General features: G+C 45.0%; 1 protein-coding gene across 7 annotated transcripts in view; it reads left to right on the forward strand.

The window, feature by feature from the left end:
- Positions 1-1,828: 1,828 nt before the first annotated feature.
- Positions 1,829-23,088, forward strand: part of LOC110485252 (G protein-coupled receptor family C group 5 member B-like) — a 32,818-nt gene continuing 11,558 nt past the window's right edge. For 2 of the 7 annotated variants that reach the window (XM_090194191.1, XM_090194194.1), the window contains exon 1: positions 17,889-17,982. The gene's annotated coding sequence lies outside the window, so the exon portion shown is untranslated. Of the gene's footprint in view, positions 3,349-17,888; positions 17,987-23,088 lie in introns of those variants that run through there. The other 5 variants (XM_090194188.1, XM_090194192.1, XM_090194189.1 and 2 more) reach the window with 5 other exon arrangements.

Here is a 23,088-nt window from a genome sequence, read left to right on the forward strand (position 1 = left end):
GTCAGGCAATGTCCACATTATTCTCACATATTTTAGAATGTAATAATAATTTGAATATCAATGCATTGGCAAAGCCTAAAAAAGAATGATTCTTAAAGTGGTAATGGATGAATGTCTAATTCTGACGAGAGACTGTGAGAGCTTGTTGACTCTAACACCTTTAATCACCTAATGTAGGGAGCCATATGGACACATAGCCTGTGAGACGCTGCTACAACATGCACTTCCTAGAACCACATAGAATTTTACAGTATTACACAACATCTTCTTACACTGAGCAATATTTGTATCTATATGACTTATAGACATACGAATTTGCAATGTTGAAGTGATGAAATAATACAGTGAGTGTACAAAGCATTAGGAACACCTTCCTAATATTGAGTTGCACCCCCTTTTGCCCTCAGAACAGCCTCAATTCGTCGGGATTGGACTCTACAAGGTGTCAACAGCGTTCCACAGGGATGCTGGCCCTTATTGACTCCAATGCTTCCCACAGTTGTGTCAAGTTGGCTGGATATCCATTGGGTGGTGGACCATTCTTGATATACACAGGAAACGGTTGAGCATGAAAAATCCAGCAGTATGCAGTTCTTGACACACTCAAACCGGTGCGCTTGGCACCTACTACCATACCCCATTCAAAGGCACTTCAATCTTTTGTCTTGCCCATTTGCCCTTTGAATGGAACACAGACACAATACAGGTCTCAGTGGTCTCAAGGCTTAACAATCCTTCTTTAACCCATCTCCTCCCCTTCATCTACACTGATTGAAGTGGATTTAACAAGTGACATCAATAAAGGATCATATCTTTCACCTGGATTCACCTGGTCAGTCTATGTCATGGAAAGAGCAGGCGTTCTTAATGTTTTGTACACTCAGTGTATATCATATTTGATATTTTTTAAGTAATATGACTGGAAGGAAACGCTATAACAAAGGGGGTCATATTTATTTATTTTATATTATTATTATATATATTTTAAAATGATTGTCACATACATCGGATTGGTGCAGTGACATGTGTTGTTTTACAGGGTCAGCCATACTGTAGTAGTAAGGCGCCCCTGGAGCAAATTAGAAAATCAAAAGGAACGTATCTTATTGGACAAGTCCAGATAGTCCCTCTCTGTTTCAGTCCATTTTCTTCCGTTTGGTGCCTAATGAATACACCCCAGATGATGGTAATGAATATGAGTGACATTTAACTGGGGGTAACATCTGTAATCTGAGAGTACTCCTTTTCAACTCAGGCTGCAGTGAGCCCCTCTCACTGGGGTGAAACCTCCTATTCCCCCCCCCCCCCCCCCTTCTGTCACTCTCCTAGACTGCACCTGTCAGGTTAGGCAACTGTCTTCAGCAACAGCTCCATATGATTGCCTCAAGGTGCATACTAGTGTGTGTGTGTGTGTGTGTGTGTGTGTGTGTGTGTGTGTATGTGTGTGTGTGTGTGTGTGTGTGTGATGCACATGGCTGCCTCATTAACACAATGAGGTCACTCTATTGTCACATCAATCAGCGAGAGAGAATCAGCGAGCCTATATGAGTTTGCATATAGAGCTCAAGTGTGTTATAGCTCTGAGCATTTGTTTAACATGCAATGCACATGTTAATGGTGTGTGTGTGTGCATGTGTGTGCACGTACTTTAAACCCGTGTGTGTGCGAGTGTGTCTGCATTTAGGTGTCTAAGTGTGTGTATGTCAGTGTGTCAGATCTGTGTCTGTGTTGTCATTATGTCCATCCCCTCCATGGTCATGCTAAAGAATTGGGCCTGGGGCCAGGTCGGGACGGCCAAAGAGTTTCCTGTACTAATACTCCAAATCTCAGATTAAATACAATCCCATTGGAACATTAGAGCAGACAACAAAGGCTCCATGCTTTAACGAATGCAGCGTTTCTTTATTATCTTCTGTCTGTGTGGCAATGGCACGGGGATATTGACAGATAGGCTGTGATTACGAGGATTACGAAGGCGCGACTCTCTGGACAGAAATCAATGTGACTGTTACTCAAATTGTCCTCCGAAGCAGAGCAGCGGTATCCGACTAACCCGCTGGTTACGCGGGATATCGGTGAAGAGGCAATATCCCGAGCAGAAGCAGTTGGATACAATTTCAGGCGGTGTAGAGGGGTAACAACAACAGATCACCCCCCAATCCTAGTGGGTTGATTGCGCTCATAGTAGGCTGCGCAGATCTGGCACAGGGCGGGTTATGTGTCACTCACTTCACGCCTCCCTGAATAGATCGAATCGAAGGGCTGAGGACGCGCGTGTTCAAGCAGAAGGAGAAACCAGCATCACAACACCATTATACTCATAGCTCCGAACCAACCACAGACCGAATGTGGAAGGGAAGAACTTGATGCCAAGAACCGTAAATGAACCACGGATTATCATTTCAATTTTAATCCGAAATAGAGTGTACTGAATCGCCGGCCAATAGACAGATTTGGGTGAAAGGTGTATGGACGTGGTGCTAAAGAGGAATTGACGGGAAAACCCGCGGTCAGCACACCAATTTGTTGGAGGGGAGAATATAGGACTGCCTACAGAGCAGAAGCGGACTGGAGAGAGTGAGAGAGAGAGAGAGAGAGAGAGAGAGCGAGAGGGAGGACGGAGTGCAGTGAAGTGAGTAGATTGTGGTTTCTCCCGTTGCTCCACGTAGAGCTGTCATGTTCGCTGGCTGTTCAAAGAGGGATTAAAATGACGCATGTTATGCAGAGCTCCAAACTGTCATACACGTTGATGCAGTCAGTCACGAGATGTGCAGCAGGGGGAGCTGAGCCTCGACCCGGGCAGTGAACAGTGTAAAGGTGCGCAGCAGTGACAGGGAATCCGTCTGGATTTAACGCACGATATTTTGTGAACAGCGGGATATTAAAGTTGCATTCGTGTCTTTTATTTATTTAGATTATTCCTAATTTATTAATCACAAAAGGGGGTTCGTTGGGGAAACGCACCATTGAACAAAGGATTTAGGAGAAACGACAACTGTAACCCAATTCTGCCATTCTGAGTGCGTCTCCCTTCTGGCGTGTCAAATCGGGACAGTTACCAGCAGAGAAAAAGTACGGTTGAATACAGAGTGTTCTCTGTCTGGTTCCTAACCCGGGAGAGGGTTGAACACAGAGTTTTATCTCTCCTAACCCAGGAGAGGGTTGAATAATTCTGTCGGGGGCGCAGAGCTGATCCACAGCCGTGGGAATGTGGGTGGAAAGTGTAAACGCAAACGAAGCAGGAGGGCTTCAACTCTAAAATGTGACTTTTTCCCAATACATCCCCGCTATACAAGTGACACGTGCATTCTGCAATCGTTTCCATCGGATTTGTTTACGTCGCACAAGGTACGTTCCCTCGATTTACCCTCGAGTATCGATCGATATAAACGAGAGAGGGAGGGGAGTGATTCAAGAGAGAGATTCGATTGGTATACGTGCATGGTTTTCTGTGAACGTGATATAATCATAGTCAATGGCCAATTGGTAGTTTTAGCACGACACTATTGTTAGAGGTTAAACTGGACACTGGCTATTGTAGGGTTCGTCATTCACAGGGGTGGAAGTTGCCCCCTTGACAGTCTTGTGTGAGTGCTGGTCATGTGGCTGCACCAGATGCGGGGTTCTAATGTGTCAACTTGCCAGGTGGTCTGGTATTTGTCTTTGGGCACGTTGTTGGGAAAGCTCTATCATTGAGAAGAGTGCAATTGCTGCCGCAATTCGGGGCGTTCCTGCATGTGGGCATTCCTGCTTCTGCAGGAACTCCTCATTATACTTATATTGGTCCATTTTTTAAACTAGGAGATTCCAGTACAGTAGGTGGCAGTAATGCACAATAACGTTGGATGCCAACCGCCAATAAACCCAACAGAAGAAGGGGTGGGGGCGACAATGGTAGCTAGCTGTACACCGGTAGACAGTTTCCTTCACCCACATTTCATGCAGGAACCAATGGGATGCTCAGGGCCATGCCTTAGTGAGTGGCCATGACCTCAAGGGTAATTGATGAAAAGGACCACCTGCCACCTGACCAAGCATAACATCAATAACAACATCTAAGCTTGAGTGAGGGTAAACGGCAATACTGTTTACATCAGAATCATATGTCAACCCAGTGATTGTACATGAATGATGCCTCTGCTGTGCTCTGCCATTGATGTCATAGCTCACAGTGCATAATATGAGCAGCATGGTCTCCATGGTGGTTGACACCATTTGGGGATTTCATGTAAATGCACATTTCCAATCATATCCATGGATGTTCTATGTTTCCCCTATATGCTGCAAATCTTGCAGCCACTGAAAAAATACCCACCAGAGTAAAAACATCAGATCATCTGAGAAACCTCAGCTGCTGAACAAAATCTTAGTGGAAACACTGATGTTCTCTCATCCTCAAACACCCTCCCTTCTCTATTTTTGGAAACATTCAAGGTGAGATTATATTCTTTATTTAGGAATTGAGATCACCCCCGCCAACCTAACAATGGGTGGGCCCGGGTCCCCCCACTAACAATCCTTTCTGGAAACCCCTCCGGACCCTCCCATGTGGTCAGTATTGTTTAAGGGAGGGGGGGGGGTTTACTGATTCTGTAAAAATAACATTCCCTAAATAGGTATCTGCCTAAAACAGGGACTTGGTCAGTGAAAGAGTTAAAGGCAAGGCCAGCAACACTTAGGACCAGATTATTTTTGGCCTCTAGCGAGCACCCTGACCTAACCAGAGCTACGATTCTACTATACTGGGTAAGTGACCACTGCTGACCGCTCATACATCAATGATGATGCACTTATTACTAGGTTATAACAACTGAATCAATGTAACTTTGCTCTGGAACATGGGAGAGGATCTCTTCCAGCATACATGTACAGGACATGACCTTCTTTGACTTGACCATTGTTGTGTCATTGGCAGTGAGGGAAGGGTGTCAGACAAGAGAGTTATTTGGTCTACCTACCCGTACTTGGTCTCTGGTGCTGTGGTGTAGTCATGTTGATGATTGTATGTAGGGCTGGGCGATATGGCCTAAAATTACATCTCTATTTATTTATTTATTTAAACTTATGGGCAGTTCACAATATATTAGATTTTTTTAAATCATATATATAACAAACAAAAAAAACGATATATACATTTGCTTTGTTGTACAATTAAAGGTCAAACACACTGCATTTCAAAACAGTCTGCAATAATGTAATGAATTCAGGTAATGAAGTTATACGTATACTAAATATAAGCCTCCACAACCATAAGACACACTAATCATTTAATTATTGAACCTGCTTTTATTTTAACCTGCTTTTTTGCAATAATCACTGATTTGACTTTCAAGTCTGTCTATGAAAGTGCCCTTTTTGTTACAAATGTAACCAGAACCAGAACCACGCAGAATGCCCCTTCACTAATAATGAACAACTTCTAATCAGATTGTATTGGTCACATACACATGGTTAGCAGATGTTAATGCGAGTGTAGCGAGATGCTTGTAGGGAACTTCTTGTAGCAGCATTCTGGAACATTAACACAGGTCTCAGAAACAATCTCTCACACACAAGCCCACGTGTTGGTGAGTATCCAGTTAATATTTATATTTCAACTTGAGCCAACGTGGATCTATTTTCTAGCTAACAAGGTAGAACAGTGTAATTGTTATGAACACACCCTTCTGTCCATCTCCAACTGTTTGAGCAGCATGTTAGCCTGTCCACTTCGTTCAAATGTTGGAATCAAGTGGCCTACCTTATGTCTCAGAATGAGAGCGATTTGCCAATTCCTTATATAATTATGTTTGATGCTTATTGCACATTTATAAAACACAGAATAGACAGCTAGTACAACAGTCTTTGGCTAAAATGCAGCTAGCGGTATGTGGCACCACGCGTGACAAACTGAGCATGAATTTTCCAGAATCAATGTTCATTGCATTGTATATTAGTAGGCTTTGTTATCTGTTTTAACAAAGCTGTTGTATCTGTGGACTTATATATTGTATATAGTATTTTCTGCTGTGGTTTTTATATAAGCCCTTGGGCTTCCAAACACACCTGCAAACCGAAATCTGTATTGTTGTTTATCACTTGTTTTCTTTGTGCAAATAAATTAAACTAAACTTAAAAATGTAACTTCAAATTGATGCTCCTGTTTTGGTAGTGTCTGCTCTGCGCACAATCTGAGGAGTTGAGACATGAAAAGGGTATGGTTAGAAAGGTTAACTCCTCTACTCCAGTAAAATAATGTCTCAATGTCTCATTCTGTTGGACCAGACCTGAAATGTAAATAGCTGGTTGAAACCGCTTGTCAGAGGAAGAAGTGATCTCTCATCTTTGTAGTTGTGAGTGGCAGGGGCTCTGTGTGTGGGGGAGGGAGGGGCTCTGTGTGTGGGGGAGGGAGGGGCTCTGTGTGTGGGGGAGGGGCTTGGTGTGTGATGGGAGGGGCTCTGTGTGTGGGGGAGGGAGGGGCTCTGTGTGTGGGGGAGGGAGGGGCTCTGTGTGTGGGGGAGGGAGGGGCTCTGAGTGTGGGTGAGGGAGGGGCTCTGAGTGTGGGGGAGAGGCTCTGTGTGTGGGGGAGAGGCTCTGTGTGTGGGGGAGGGAGGGGCTCTGAGTGTGGGGGAGGGAGGGGCTCTGTGTGTAGGGGAGGAAGGGGCTCTGTGTGTGGGTGAGGGAGGGGCTCTGAGTGTGGGTGAGGGAGGGGCTCTGAGTGTGGGGGAGAGGCTCTGTGTGTGGGGGAGGGAGGGGCTCTGAGTGTGGGGGAGGGGCTCTGTGTGTGTGGGGGAGGGGCTCTGAGTGTGGGGGATGGAGGGGCTCTGAGTGTGGGGGAGGCAGGGGCTCTGTGTGTGGGGAGGGAGGGGCTCTGAGTGTGGGGGAGGGAGGGGCTCTGAGTGTGGGGGAGGGAGGGGCTCTGTGTGTGGGGGAGGGAGGGGCTCTGTGTGTGGGGGAGGGAGGGGCTCTGAGTGTGGGGGAGGGGCTTTGTGTGTTGGGGAGGGGCTTGGTGTGTGATGAGAGGGGCTCTGTGTGTGGGGGAGGGGCTTGGCGTGTGGGGGAGGGGCTTGGCGTGTGTGTAAACGGTAAGGTGCACAGTCACAGCAAAAGGAGAGAAGGAGACGAGACCAAAAAGACAACATGAGAATAAGCGGACATAAATGCTCTGAAAAAAATGTAAACAGTAAAAACTAGATTCTTGCGATACAGGCATTTTAATTAACGTGCAAAAACAGAAATTAAAATGAATTTGATATATCGCCCATCCCTAATTGTATGTGGTTAGAAATGCCATGGGTGTCTCTGAGTGTGTTCTGTGTTCTAGAATGTACTTAATGAAACAGATCAGGGACGGTTTAAATTCCATTCAAAATGTCTTCTTTGTTTATCCTACAAGGGGCGATTACACTCTTAGAAAAAAAGGTGCTATCTAGAACCTAAAACACTTCTGCGGCAGTCCCCAATAATGATTCCAGATCATTTTGGGTTCCATGTTAAATCTTTTCCACAGAGGGTTCTACATGGAACCCAAAATAGTTCTACCTGGAACCAAAAAGGGTTCTCCTATGGGGACAGCTGAAGAACCTTTTTGGAACCCTTTTTTCTAAGAGTGTATGCTGGACATGACCTGCAAAGGAGAAGTAGACTACATACAAATATGCAATATTATTCTGAGGTCCTGTCTTTGGTGTCACACAGAGTGAGTTAGTCATCATTCAAACCTCGAACACCTGATGTTTTACCCTCTGGCCTTCTTCTCTCTCAACCATATGTACCTTATGCCAACCATGTGTATATCTGGTAGAGCTGTGTGTGAGACAGAGAAAGAGAGAGAGAACGTATGAGCATGTCATATCTTCATCAACGCCTGAGTTTCCTCTTGTGTGCACGTGTGTCTGTGCTCAGAGGCAACAGCTTGACTCATCACACAACAATCACACAACAATCCCTTCCACGCTACAGCTTCCTCCGCACATCCTGCTCTCCTCTGTTTCTCTCCTCTCATCTTCTCTCCATTCCACTCCCCAGCACAACCCACTCCACTAATTCTTCTTCTGATCATTATAATGTAACCCAGACATGCTCTCTGACTCTCTCTCTGATCATTATAATGTAACCCAGACATGCTCTCTGACTCTCTCTCTGATCATTATCACGTAACCCAGACATGCTCTCTGACTCTCTCTCTGATCATTATCATGTAACCCAGACATGCTCTCTGACTCTCTCTCTGATCATTATAATGTAACCCAGACATGCTCTCTGACTCTCTCTCTCTCTGATCATTATAATGTAACCCAGACATGCTCTCTGACTCTCTCTCTGATCATTATTATGTAACCCAGACATGCTCTCTGACTCTCTCTCTGATCATTATCACGTAACCCAGACATGCTCTCTGACTCTCTCTCTGATCATTATCATGTAACCCAGACATGCTCTCTGACTCTCTCTCTCTGATCATTATAATGTAACCCAGACATGCTCTCTGACTCTCTCTGATCATTATCATGTAACCCAGACATGCTCTCTGACTCTCTCTCTGATCATTATCATGTAACCCAGACATGCTCTCTGACTCTCTCTCTGATCATGATCATGTAACCCAGACATGCTCTCTGACTCTCTCTCTGATCATTATTATGTAACCCAGACATGCTCTCTGACTCTCTCTCTGATCATTATCATGTAACCCAGTCATGCTCTCTGACTCTCTCTAATCATAAAAAAGTTGACTTAATTGCCAAGTCAATTAGCATATGGTCACACTGTGAGACCCAGTCACATGTTAATGAGGACTAATTATCCAGGCCTGGGATGCCTGGAGAGGTCTGGGGACCATGGAGGGAGGCACAGAACTATCCCTGTCTGTCTGTCTGTCTGTCTGTCTGTCTGTCTGTCTGATCATCAGTGTGTTTGTCTGTCTGATCAGTCTCTCTGGCATAGTCTTTATTTATTTATCTCCATCTCTCTCTGTCTCTCTGGCATAGTCTTTATTTATTTATCTCCATCTCTCTCTGTCTCTCTGGCATAGTCTTTATTTATTTATCTCGTTCTTTCTCTCTCTCATTGCCACAACCCTCTCTCATTCTCTCTATTCCACCTGTCTCCTCTCTCTTCCTCAGTCTTTCTCTATCTTATTCTCTGTCACTCCCTCCATTTATCTGACACACAGCTGTGGAAGACCGATGACGTCAGTGAAGGAACATAGTGTTATTGTGAGATGGAGGAAAGAAAATAGGTCTTTAAAAATAACTAGAATGGAGTCCTGCCAACCACCCAGTCTAGAAAACAGGTCTTCAAAAATAACTAGTATGGAGTCCTGCCAACCACCCAGTCTAGAAAACAGGTCTTCAAAAATAACTAGAACGGAGTCCTGCCAACCAGCCAGTCTAGAAAACAGGTCTTCAAAAATAACTAGAATGGAGTCCTGCCAACCAGCCAGTCTAGAAAACAGGTCTTCAAAAATAACTAGTATGGAGTCCTGCCAACCAGCCAGTCTAGAAAACAGGTCTTCAAAAATAACTAGTATGGAGTCCTGCCAACCAGCCAGTCTAGAAAACAGGTCTTCAAAAATAACTAGTATGGAGTCCTGCCAACCACCCAGTCTAGAAAACAGGTCTTCAAAAATAACTAGTATGGAGTCCTGCCAACCAGCCAGTCTAGAAAGCAGGTCTTCAAAAATAACTAGTATGGAGTCCTGCCAACCTGCCAGTCTAGAAAACAGGTCTTCAAAAATAACTAGTATGGAGTCCTGCCAACCTACCAGTCTTTAAAAAGAGCTAGTATGGAGTCCTGCCAACGTGCCAGTCTTTAAAAAGAGCTAGTATGGAGTCCTGCCAACCAGCCAGACTAGAAAACAGGTATAAAAATAACTAGTATGGAGTCCTGCCAACTTGCCAGTCTAGAAAACAGGTATAAAAAGAGCTAGTATGGAGTCCTGCCAACCTGCCAGTCTTTAAAAAGAGCTAGTATGGAGTCCTGCCAACGTGCCAGTCTTTAAAAAAAGCTACTATGGAGTCCTGACAACCTGCCAGTCTTTAAAAAGAGCTAGTATGAAGTCCTGCCAACTAGCCAGTCTAGAAAACAGGTATAAAAAGAGTTAGTATGGAGTCCTGCCAACCAGCCAGTCTAGAAAACAGGTATAAAAAGAACTAGTATGGAGTCCTGCCAACCAGCCAGTCTAGAAAACAGGTCTTCAAAAATAACTAGAATGGAGTCCTGCCAACCAGCCAGTCTAGAAAACAGGTCTTCAAAAATAACTAGTATGGAGTCCTGCCAACCAGCCAGTCTAGAAAACAGGTCTTCAAAAATAACTAGTATGGAGTCCTGCCAACCAGCCAGTCTAGAAAACAGGTCTTCAAAAATAACTAGTATGGAGTCCTGCCAACCAGCCAGTCTAGAAAACAGGTCTTCAAAAATAACTAGTATGGAGTCCTGCCAACCAGCCAGTCTAGAAAGCAGGTATAAAAATAACTAGAATGGAGTCCTGCCAACCAGCCAGTATAGAAAACAGGTCTTCAAAAATAACTAGTATGGAGTCCTGCCAACCAGCCAGTCTAGAAAGCAGGTATAAAAATAACTAGAATGGAGTCCTGCCAACCAGCCAGTCTAGAAAACAGGTCTTCAAAAATAACTAGTATGGAGTCCTGCCAACCAGCCAGTCTAGAAAACAGGTCTTCAAAAATAACTAGTATGGAGTCCTGCCAACCAGCCAGTCTAGAAAACAGGTCTTCAAAAATAACTAGTATGGAGTCCTGCCAACCAGCCAGTCTAGAAAACAGGTCTTCAAAAATAACTAGTATGGAGTCCTGCCAACCAGCCAGTCTAGAAAGCAGGTATAAAAATAACTAGAATGGAGTCCTGCAACCAGCCAGTATAGAAAACAGGTCTTCAAAAATAACTAGTATGGAGTCCTGCCAACCTGCCAGTCTAGAAAACAGGTATAAAAATAACTAGTATGGAGTCCTGCCAACCTGCCAGTCTAGAAAACAGGTATAAAAATAACTAGTATGGAGTCCTGCCAACCTGCCAGTCTAGAAAACAGGTATAAAAATAACTAGTATGGAGTCCTGCCAACCTGCCAGTCTAGAAAACAGGTCTTTAAAAAGAGTTAGATGATGTAGTTTGGAGTCCTGCCAGTCTAGCATCTCTTCTGAAGACAGATTAAAGCCCCCCAAGGCCCCCATCCTTGCCTGACCTCTCCATCTCTTCTCTGACCCCTTCATTTGCCCTTGGGCTCTGGCTGCGTTGTGATTCTTCCACTTTTCCCCAAGTGTACACTCGTAAACTCCCCCTCATGGATTTAAAAGAAATAGACAGGTCAAGGAATATTGTTGAAACTTGGTCCAGCCATGCTTGCACAAGTCCAATGCCTTTAAATGCATTGAGAGAATCGTACCAAAAGAGTATTTTTAAGTGTCATCCAATATGGCGATTAGTCACCAACTTTCATGGTGGATGCAATGCTAACAACAGTACCCTGTTCCTAATGAAGCACCTTCGTTACAGTACTGCTGCTGATCCCCAAAAATATTACAGAAATGAATCAATTTACGTTAAGATGTCGTCCCCTACAAATGATGCAGCGTCCCTCCCCTTGGGACAATACATTTCAGTTAATTACTGTAGCTCCCGACCTTGGGCCAATCAGTGTCATTTAGTAAATGCTGTATCTCTATGGCAAGACACATCGTTCACCCAAGTTTAGTCCGAATCTGGTCTGTGCTGTCTGAGATATCGCATGTGACTAATGTACAAATGAACGGACAGAGAGAGATCCACAGTCCCCTCCCCGATTCTGTAGACGACATTACAGCATTGGTCGGGAGCGATAGTACTTCAAAAGGCTAATTAGTAATGAATTATTATGGCTACCTTACGACATGATGACTAATGTGGCATGGAACAGAACAGGCAGATGTGAGGCAAGCTTTGGTCCATCTCCCGGAAATGACCTGCTGACCCCAACAACATCTGTCTATCTCCACATCTGGAGCCCTGCACGGGCTAAGGTTAGGACACACACACATGCATGTGCACACACATATACACACACATATACAGAGCATTCGGAAAGTATTCAGACCCCTTGACTTTTTCCACATTTTGTTACGTTACGGCCTTATTCTAAAATGGATGAAATAAAAACATTTCCTCATCAATCTACACATAATAACCTATAATGACAAAGTGAAAACAGGTTTTTATAAACACATATATACATATATATATATACACACACATCTAAACGCATGCACATACTCACACCCCCCCTCCACAAACAAACACACAAAACCGATTATTTATCATCTCTATTCATATCAAATGAATGACAAAATTGCTAAAAGACTGAGGAGAGGAGAGTGAGTTGAGAGAGATCCTAGTCAGAAAATGTAATCATCTACCCAATTATGGTTATGGTAATTACACAGCATCTGGTAGTGCACTGTCTAGGGTAATTGTAGAGGACGATAATTGTAGAGGATTGCTCTGTAGGTTTCTGCTTTTGACTTGAGGTACTGAAGACGGTTCTTGCTGTCGTAGCCATGAGCAATTGCATTATTTATAGGCCTTATAAATGCAGTTGCAATGTGTTGGTATTAATTGTAGTGTAGTATATTGTAACATTGATGTGAAGTTGTATACTATGTATGTAAATGATGCATTGGTGTGTAAATGGTGCGTAGAACCAGTGTGCAGTGAGAGCTATTGGGGAGTAAGATAGTAAGGCTGCGTTTATACAGGCAGACCAGTTTTTTTTGAGAGCTGACCAATCAAACCAGCTCTGAAAAAGACATGATGTGAAAAGATCTGATGTGATTGGTCAAAAAAAAACAATTAGTGGGAAAAAAATATCCACATTGAGCTGTCTGAACTAAGCCTATACAGTGCATTTGGAAAGTATTCAGACCCCTTGACATTTTCCACATTTTGCCTTATTGATTAATTGATTAAATAGTCCACCCCCCCTCATCAATCTACACACAATACCCCATAATTTTGTATTTAAAAAAAATAAAAAATAACTTTTCTCCCCAATTTCATTGTATCCAATACTATGTTGTCTCATCGCTACAACTCCCGTACGGGCTCGGGAGAGACGAAGGTTGAAAGTCATGCGTCCTCCGAAACACAACCCAACCAAGCCGCACTGCTTCTTAACACAGCGCGCCTCCAACCCGGAAGCCAGCCGCACCAATGTGTCGGAGGGAACACCGTGCACCTGGCTACCTTGGTTAGCCGGCCCGCCACAGGAGTCGCTGGTGCGGCGATGAGACAAGGATATCCCTACCGGCCAAACCCACCCTAACCCAGACGACGCTAGGCCAATTGTGCGTCGCCCCACGGACCTCCCGATCGCGGCCGGCTGCAACAGAGCCTGGGCGCGAACCCAGAGTCTCTGGTGGCACAGCTAGCGCTGTGATGCAGTGCTCTAGACCACTGCGCCACCCGGGAGACCACAATACCCCATAATGACAAAGCATTTTTTTTAGCAAATTTATAAAATTACAAAAAATTGAAATATCACATTTACATAAGTATTCAGACCCTATATTGAATCATCTTTGGCAGTGATTACAGCCTCAAGTCTTCTTGGTTATGACGCTACAAGCTTGGCACACCTGTATTTGGGGAGTTTCTCCCATTCTTCTCTGCAGATCCTCTCAAGCTCGGTCAGGTTGGATGGGGAGCGTCGCTGCGCAGATATTTACAGAGATGTCGATCGGGTTCAATTCCGGGCTCTGGCTGGGCCACTCAAGGACATTACGAGACTTGTCCAGAAGCCACTTCTGCGTTGACTTGGCAGTATGCTTAGGGTTGTTGTCCTGTTGGAAGGTGAACCTTCGCCCCAGTCTGAGGTCCCGAGCGCTCGGGATCTCTCTGTACTTTGCTCCGTTCATCTTTCCTTCGATCATGACTAGTCTCCCAGTCCCTTCCTCTGAAAAACATCCCCACAGCTTGATGCTGCCACCACCATGCTTCACCGTAGGGGTGGTGCCATGTTTAAATCTTGGTTTCATCAGATCAGAGAATCTAGTTTCTCATGGTTTGAGAGTCTTTAGGTGCCAAACTGGCTGTCATGTGCCTTTTACTGAGTAGTGGCTTCCGTCTGGCCACTCTACCATAAAGGCCTGATTGGTGGAGTGCTGCAGAGATGGTTCTTCTTCTGGAAGGTTCTCCCATCTCCACAGAGGAACTCTGGAGCTCTGTCAGAGTGACCATCAGGTTCCTTGTCACCTCCCTGACCAAGGCCCTTCTCCCCCGATTGCTCAGTTTGGCTGGGCGACCAGCTCTAGGAAGAGTCTTGGTGGTTCCAAACTTCTTCCATTTAAGAATGATGGAGGCCACTGTGTTCTTGGGGACCTTCAATGCTGTAGAATATTTTTGCTACCCTTCCCCAGATCTGTGCCTTGACACAATCCTGTCTCGGAGCTCTATGGACAATTCCTTCAACCTCATGTCTTGGTTTTTGCTCTGACATGCACAGTCAACTATGGGACCTTATGTAGACAGGTGTGTGCCTTTCCAAATCATGTCCAATCAATTGAATTTACCACAGGTGTACTCCAATCAAGTTGTAGAAACATCTCAAGGATGATCAATGGAAACAGGATGCACCTGAGCTCAATTTTGAGTTTCATAGCAAAGGGTCTGAATACTTATGTAAATGTTTTCGTTTGTCATTATGGGGTATTGTGTGTAGATTGATGAGGAAAAACATTGATTTTATCCATTTTAGAAAAAGGCTATAACATAACAAAATGTGGAAAAAGTCAAGGGCTCTGAATATTTTCTGAATGCACTGTGTGTGTTTTGACACTGTGCGTTATAAACTGACACACACTTATCTCTACATACATACACTAAACATTTAGGGTAACAAATATTCAGTGTGCAGAGGTAAAGAGAATGAGATGCATTGTGGGAACAGTAGTCATTGTTATTCACACATAACAACACTGTGTACCACAGATCCCTCAGCTGCAGCTCTTGCCTCCATATCTGTAACTGTGAGGAGGATTAGGATGCCTAAGCAGGCAGACAGTGCAGGCAGTGCAGCAGAACTGGTAATAGCTGGATTCTGGATCCCTCCTTCCCCATTACATAAGAGAGAGGGAGAGATAGAGGGGTAGAAGAAAATCAAACAGAGCGTGAGGAGATGGTGAGAAAGAGGGAGAGAAGGAGGTAGAGAGCGCATGGGGAGCATAAGAGGGGAAGGAAAGAGGGAGGATGGTAGAGAGAGATGTGGGTTAAGGCAGGGGTTTTGCTGTACCATATGATCGGGTGTTGGGTGAAAGACGGAGACAGGGAAGGAGAGAGCTGAGAAAGGGAAGAGGGAAGTAGTGCGAGTGAATAAAGAAAGAGAGGGATGTAGGGTAAGGAAGGGGATTTGCAGTACCGTGTGGTTGGGTGTTGAGAGGGAGGAAGAGAGAGAGAGTGCCAGGGAGGGGGTAAGGCACATGGTTCACATCCTATCTTCAAATGTGGCAGAGAGATGAGAATGCTGTTCTCTTTACAGCAGGGGAGGGGGAGCAGATTCAACATAAATAGAAGATTTCAACTGAGGGGAGGACAGAAATGGCTACAGAGGGATAAGAGGGGGCAAAGGGAGCGAAAGACAAGACGGATGGAGAGAGCGAAATAGAGAGAGGAGTGGCAGCTAAAGGAGAGCAAGAGAGGGGGCAGAGAGAGGGAAATGGATGATATAGAGAGGGAAATAGACAAATATAGAGAGGGGACAGAGATAGGGAAATAGACAAATATAGAGAGGGGACAGAGAGGGAAATAGACGGATATAGAGAGGGGGCAGAGAGAGGGAAATGGACGATATAGAGAAGGGACAGAGAGAGGGAAATGGACGATATAGAGAGGGGACAGAGAGAGGAAAATGGACGATATAGAGAGGGGACAGAGAGAGGGAAATAGACAAATATAGAGAGGGAACAGAGAGAGGGAAATGGACGATATAGAGAGGGGGCAGAGAGAGGGAAATAGACAAATATAGAGAGGGGGCAGAGAGAGGGAAATAGACAAATATAGAGAGGGGGCAGAGAGAGGGAAATGGACGATATAGAGAGGGGACAGAGAGAGGGAAATGGACGATATAGAGACGGGGCAGAGAGAGGGAAATGGACGATATAGAGAGGGGGCAGAGAGAGGGAAATAGACAAATATAGAGAGGGGACAGAGAGAGGGAAATAGACAAATATAGAGAGGGGGCAGAGAGAGGGAAATGGACGATATAGAGAGGGGACAGAGAGAGGGAAATGGACGATATAGAGAGGGGGCAGAGAGAGGGAAATGGACGATATAGAGAGGGGACAGAGAGAGGGAAATGGACGATATAGAGAGGGGGCAGAGAGAGGGAAATGGACGATATAGAGAGGGGACAGAGAGAGGGAAATGGACGATATAGAGAGGGGGCAGAGAGAGGGAAATGGACGATATAGAGAGGGGACAGAGAGAGGGAAATGGACGATATAGAGAGGGGACAGAGAGAGGGAAATGGACGATATAGAGAGGGGGCAGAGAGAGGGAAATAGACAAATATAGAGAGGGGGCAGAGAGAGGGAAATGGACGATATAGAGAGGGGGCAGAGAGAGGGAAATAGACAAATATAGAGAGGGGGCAGAGAGAGGGAAATGGACGATATAGAGAGGGGACAGAGAGAGGGAAATGGACGATATAGAGAGGGGGCAGAGAGAGGGAAATAGACAAATATAGAGAGGGGACAGAGAGAGGGAAATGGACGATATAGAGAGGGGGCAGAGAGAGGGAATTAGACAAATATAGAGAGGGGGCAGAGAGAGGGAAATGGACGATATAGAGAGGGGACAGAGAGAGGGAAATGGACGATATAGAGAGGGGGCAGAGAGAGGGAAATGGACGATATAGAGAGGGGACAGAGAGAGGGAAATGGACGATATAGAGAGGGGACAGAGAGAGGGAAATGGACGATATAGAGAGGGGGCAGAGAGAGGGAAATAGGCGGATATAGAGAGGGGCAGAGAGAGGGAAATAGACAGATATAGAGAGGGGCAGAGAGAGGGAAATAGACAGATGTAGAGAGGGGACAGAGGGGGAAATAGACGGATATAGAGAGGGGACAGAGAGGGGGAAATAGACGGATATAGAGAGGGGGAAATAGACAGATATAGAGAGGGGACAGATAGGGAAATAGACATATATAGAGAGGGGGCAGAGAGGGAAATAGACAGCTATAGAGAGGGGGCAGAGAGGGAAATAGACAGCTATAGAGAGGGGGCAGAGAGGGAAATAGACAGCTATAGAGAGGGGGCAGAGAGGAAAATAGACAGATATAGAGAGGGGGCAGAGAGGGAAATAGACAGATGTAGAGAGGGGACAGAGGGGGAAATAGACGGATATAGAGAGGGGACAGAGAGGGGGAAATAGACGGATATAGAGAGGGGGAAATAGACAGATATAGAGAGGGGACAGATAGGGAAATAGACATATATAGAGAGGGGGCAGAGAGGGAAATAGACAGCTATAGAGAGGGGGCAGAGAGGGAAATAGACAGCTATAGAGAGGGGGCAGAGAGGGAAATAGACAGCTATAGAGAGGGGGCAGAGAGGAAAATAGACAGATATAGAGAGGGGGCAGAGAGGGAAATAGACAGATATAGAGAGGGGACAGAGAGGGAAATAGACGACATAGAGAGGGGACAGAGAGGGAAATAGACGATATAGAGAGGGGACAGAGAGATAAAAGGGATGAAGACACTAAAGTTTTTTTCTGCTATGGAGGAAGGAAGGCTGGGGGGCTCTACTTCACATTACTCATATGAGGGAGGGAGGGAGGGGGGAGGGAGGGAGGGAGGGAGGGAGGGAGGGAGGGAGGGAGGGAGGGAGGGAGGGAGGGAGGGAGGGAGGGAGAGTGTTTGGGTGGTTGTCTCTGTCAGTACTCTGTGTACCATCTCCAGCCTGTCAGACAGTCGCCCTACACAGAGTGGAAGCCATCTGTGCCAGATTGAGTGAGTAAGTAAGTAAGTGTGGGAATGAGTGAGTGAACGGAGAAGAGAGGGACTGAGTGTGGAGGTGAGTGAGGGACTGAGAAAGTGAGAGAGGAAGCGACTGAAAGACTGATTGTATAGATGGTTGGTTGAGCGGGTGAATGAATGAATTGATAGATGGATGACTGGAGTGAGCATGGTGATGTAGCTCTCTTGATCTCTCTCCAGTACTGTATGTGTGTTGAAACTCAGCGTCACTACCTGTCTGTTACTATATGTTCTGAGTCTGTACTCCACACTGCAGCCTCACAATGTGGTTTTCATTCCCTGTCACAAAGCAGAGCCAGAGAGAGAGGGAGAGGAAACAGCAGTCTGCATGGTTGTGTGGGGATGAGTGAACCCCCTCTGTCCTGTCCTCCCTCTCTCGCTCCTGTCTTTTCAGAGATGGGGCGTAACCATGGTTATCAGGGGCTCTGCCAGAACAAAACATTGTGTGAGGACTGAACACAACACCCAGAGCTGTCTGTGTGTGCTTGTGCCAGTGATGTGCGTGTGTGTGCGCATGCATGCGTGTGTATGAGTAGAGTTAGCAACGTGTTTAGGGGTGTGTGTGTTTGCCTGCATGTGCATGTGCGTGTGTGTGTGTGTGTGTGCGTGTGCGTACGTGTGTGTGTGTGTGTGAATAGAGTTAAAGCCATGCTTAGTTGACTCATCCTTGTGGAAGCGCTGATTGCTGTTAATATAAACCAGTGGTAACCAGTGGTGGAAAATAAAGGGATTTAAGGTTTCACCTGTACTCTCTGAGCCCTGGGCATACTTGGCAAATCACAATGCACCAAAGTCGTAAACAAGTCCTGTGTTTTTAAACATGCAAAAATAGCATTGCTTAAATAATGACTGTGAACCCTCTTGAGACATTCGCCCAGCTAACACAGAACATTCCCACAACCAACATATTTTTACCCAATGTTCTGAGAACTAACATTTCTGATTGGAATGCCTCTTGGGACATTAGCCCAGTTAACATAGAACATTCCCACAGCCTAAAAACAATGTTCCCTGAATGTTTTGGGAACCAAAATGTGTGAGCTGGAGAACTACCTACTAGGCCTACACAATGGCAAACATATGGGCTGTTGTGGCCCAGACACTCAGGGCTACAGGTCAGGTGCCCACTGATCTAGCAATTCCTCACCCTCCTAATGGTTAAGGTCAGGATTGGAGGTTAGGTAATCTGATCCTAGATCTGTGGTTAAGCTGCAACTTGTATCTCAAGCCAATCAGTCAGAGCTGCAGGTCGGGTGTCAAGGCATGACTTCTCACCCCTGACCCCAGTGACCCCTGTGGGCCTTGAGCCCAGGATTTACCTCAAGCATGCCTCCTGTCCCTCACACACACACTTGACCTTGGTTTGAAACGTGTCTGCCTGCAAGAGAGGGCTCAAGGTAGAAGTATCCCCAGTCCCCACTCCTAACCTTAACCCAGCTCCCACTCCTAACCTTAACCAATTGATGAACGATAACATTGACCATGAATGGGTGGTTAGGAACAACTTCTACCTACAGGTAACTTCCAAAGAAAGGAAACACCAACATAAAGTGTTTTAATAAGGCCACCATGAGAACTTCAATGCACCTTGGCATAGATTATACAAGTGTCTGGAACTCTATTGGAGGGATGCGACACCATTTCACGAGAAATTCCATCATTTGGTGTTTTGTTGATTGTGGTGTAAAATGCTGTCAAGCGCCTCTCCAGAATCTCCCATTAGTGTAAATCAAATAAGTACTAGAATGAATCTAGTACTGAAAGCACAAGCTACAGCTAGCTAGCACTGCAGTGCATTCAATGTGGTCAGTAGTTGACTCAAATAGAGAGAAAGACAATAGTTTTGAACAAATTAATTTCTTTAAAAATTAAAGAGAAGCAGCAGAGAGAGATAGCTATATATATATATTTTTTTCACTTAGCTAGCTAATTTAGCCTACTCAAACACCGGGCTCAAAGAGAGGAATGCTATTTATGTTAGCTAGCTGGCTAAGCCTATCCAACATAGGAACTCATCCAAGTCAAGATAAGCTTTCGGTTGTATTAATGTATTGCCACCAGGGCCCGCCGGTGTAGCTGCTAAACGTCTTGTTGGACACTGTACTGCATGATTGTAGCGGGTTTACTAACATGTTAGCTCTTGTAGCTATGTTGCCTACGATGTTAGCTAATATGGTAACATATAGTATGAAGGTTTAGCTTGGAAAGATTTGTTCGCCTGGCCACAGACAGCTGACGTGTTGTGCACTGAAGTGCACAACGAAGGGAAAAGGTGAGAGGAGGAGAGCGTGTTGATGCGAGAAGGAATTATACAACAACAAGCAAGTGATGTTGCTGTTTGTATGTGGCTGCTATGAAGGTGAACTGTGTGATCAGGGGTGTATTCATTCCGCCGATTCTGTTGAAAAACATTTCTTAAATGGAAGAAAACGGAATGAAATGAGGATAAACCTACCGGAATTTGTCCAATAGAAACTCTTGTTGGCAACTGTTTGGACGAATGATTCCCCCTTATCAGCTAGATGCAGGAAAGAGCGCGCAAGGTGGTATTGAATGTGTCACTGTCTGTCACCCTGATTACTCCAATTTGTCTATCAACCTGTGCATCTACATTGTACGTTTTCATTCAAAGGATAGGATGTAGCAACCTCATGATGGGTATAGGGAACATGTGAGTTATGTAGGCTAGTAGCCTAAAGTTATTGCTGTTACATTGAACTGGGTGAATAGAATATGAATGACAGTCATCCAATATGCTGTAATATAAATAAGTCCAATAAATTGTCCTCCCTAATCTTAAATGGCACCGACTGCCACTGATGTAAATATTATGTTACTGTCTATTAATGGCACCTAGAAGCAGATATAGCATAGCACAGATATAGCATAGCACAGATATAGCATAGCGCAGATATAGCACAGCACAGATATAGCACAGCGCAGATATAGCATAGAACAGATATAGCATAGAACAGATATAGCATAAAACAGATATAGCATAGCTCAGATATAGCATAGAACAGATATAGCATAGCTCAGATATAGCATAGAACAGATATAGCATAGCTCAGATATAGCATAGCTCAGATATAGCATAGCTCAGATATAGCATAGCTCAGCTATAGCATAGAACAGATATAGCATATCTCAAATATAGCATAGAACAGATATAGCATAGCTCAGATATAGCATAGAACAGATATAGCATAGCTCGGATATAGCATAGAACAGATATAGCATAGCTCAGATATAGCATAGCTCAGATAAAGACAGTGGCTGGAAGCCTTGCTGCACCAGATATCCTCGACACACTCATAAAGCTGTCTGTAATCTGAATTAGTCTAAGCTGCCTTGGAGCGAACCAACACCCTGATAGAGGGGTTTAATGCCAACATTCATGAATCCAAAATTGTGTATTTTTCTCTTTTGGATCCCACCACCACTATCAGCGACCCCAGGTTATTTCCATGAGCCAGACCTAATTAAGGCTAACCACAGGGCTTTTCCCATTACTGAGCCTAACCAAACTGCACTGAGCTGGGTTGTGTACACATCCAACATTCTGTAGTTGCAGGAACCATGCTAAAAAGGACAATGTGCAAAGACAATATGTCAGCCAGTCAGTTTGGTTTGGGTGGGCATGATAGTGTGAACAGAGTGAAAGGGTTGTGTAGGGTCTGTGTTATGTCAGCCAACACAGTTTGGTTTGGGTGGGCATGATAGTGTGAACAGAGTGAAAGGGTTGTGTAGGGTCTGTGTTGTTATGTCAGCCAACACAGTTTGGTTTGGGTGGGCATGATAGTGTGAACAGGGTGAAAGGGTTGTGTAGGGTCTGTGTTGTATTTGTGTGGTTGTGTGTGTTAGAGTGATGCGTGGTGAAGGTTTAAAATGAATGCAGTGCTATTGACTGTATGAGGCAGATAGGAAAGTATGTCTGAAAGGTCAGTGTGTGATGTGTCGTGAAGGGACCGGACAGATGTTGTTGACTGTTACTAGGCTGGTTTAAAAACAGGCTGGTGTGTCAGTGTGAATGTGTGTGTGTGTTTGTGAGTTTAGATACAGCCTTACATACTGATCCTACAGTGTGTTCGTTGTCTCTTTAGAGACTTATGAGGGATCGTCTTGTGTATTTGTTTTGTTAGGATGGGATAGGATAGGATAGGGTAGGATGGGATAGGGTAGGATGGGATAGGGTAGGATGGGATAGGGTAGGATGGGATAGGATAGGATATGAGGATGGGATGGGATGGGATAGGGTAGGATGGGATAGGGTAGGATGGGATAGGGTAGGATGGGATAGGATGGGATAGGATGGGATAGGGTAGGATGGGATAGGGTAGGATGGGATAGGGTAGGATGGGATAGGATAGGATGGGATAGGGTAGGATGGGATAGGGTAGGATGGGATAGGATGGGATAGGGTAGGATAGGATAGGATAGGATGGGATAGGATGGGATAGGGTATGATGGGATAGGGTAGGATGGGATAGGGTAGGATGGGATAGGGTAGGATGGAAAGGGATAGGGAAGATTAGGATAAAATGGGATTGGATAGGATGGGATGGGATAGGATAGGATGGAAAGGGATAGGGAAGATTAGGATAAAATGGGATTGGATAGGATGGGATAGGATAGGATGGGATAGGATGGGATAGGATAGGATGGGATAGGATAGGATGAGATAGGATAGGATGGAAAGGGATAGGGAAGATTAGGATAAAATGGGATTGGATAGGATGGGATGGGATAGGATAGGATGGGATAGGGTAGGATGGGATAGGATAGGATGGAAAGGGATAGGGAAGATTGGGATAAAATGGGATTGGATAGGATGGGATAGGGTAGGATGAGATAGGATGGGATTGGATGGGATAGGATAGGATGGGATAGGGTAGGATGGGATAGGATAGGATAGGATGGGATAGGATAGGATGGAAAGGGATAGGGAAGATTAGGATAAAATGGGATTGGATAGGATGGGATGGGATAGGATAGGATGAGATGGGATAGGATAGGATGGGAAATGGGTAGGATGAGATAGGATGGGATAGGAGGATAGGATGGGATGGGATAGGGTAGGATG

The sequence above is a fragment of the Oncorhynchus mykiss genome, chromosome 12 (assembly GCF_057628025.1).
Source record: "Oncorhynchus mykiss isolate SJ-2025 chromosome 12, ASM5762802v1, whole genome shotgun sequence".
NCBI classification, from domain to species: Eukaryota; Metazoa; Chordata; class Actinopteri; order Salmoniformes; family Salmonidae; genus Oncorhynchus; species Oncorhynchus mykiss.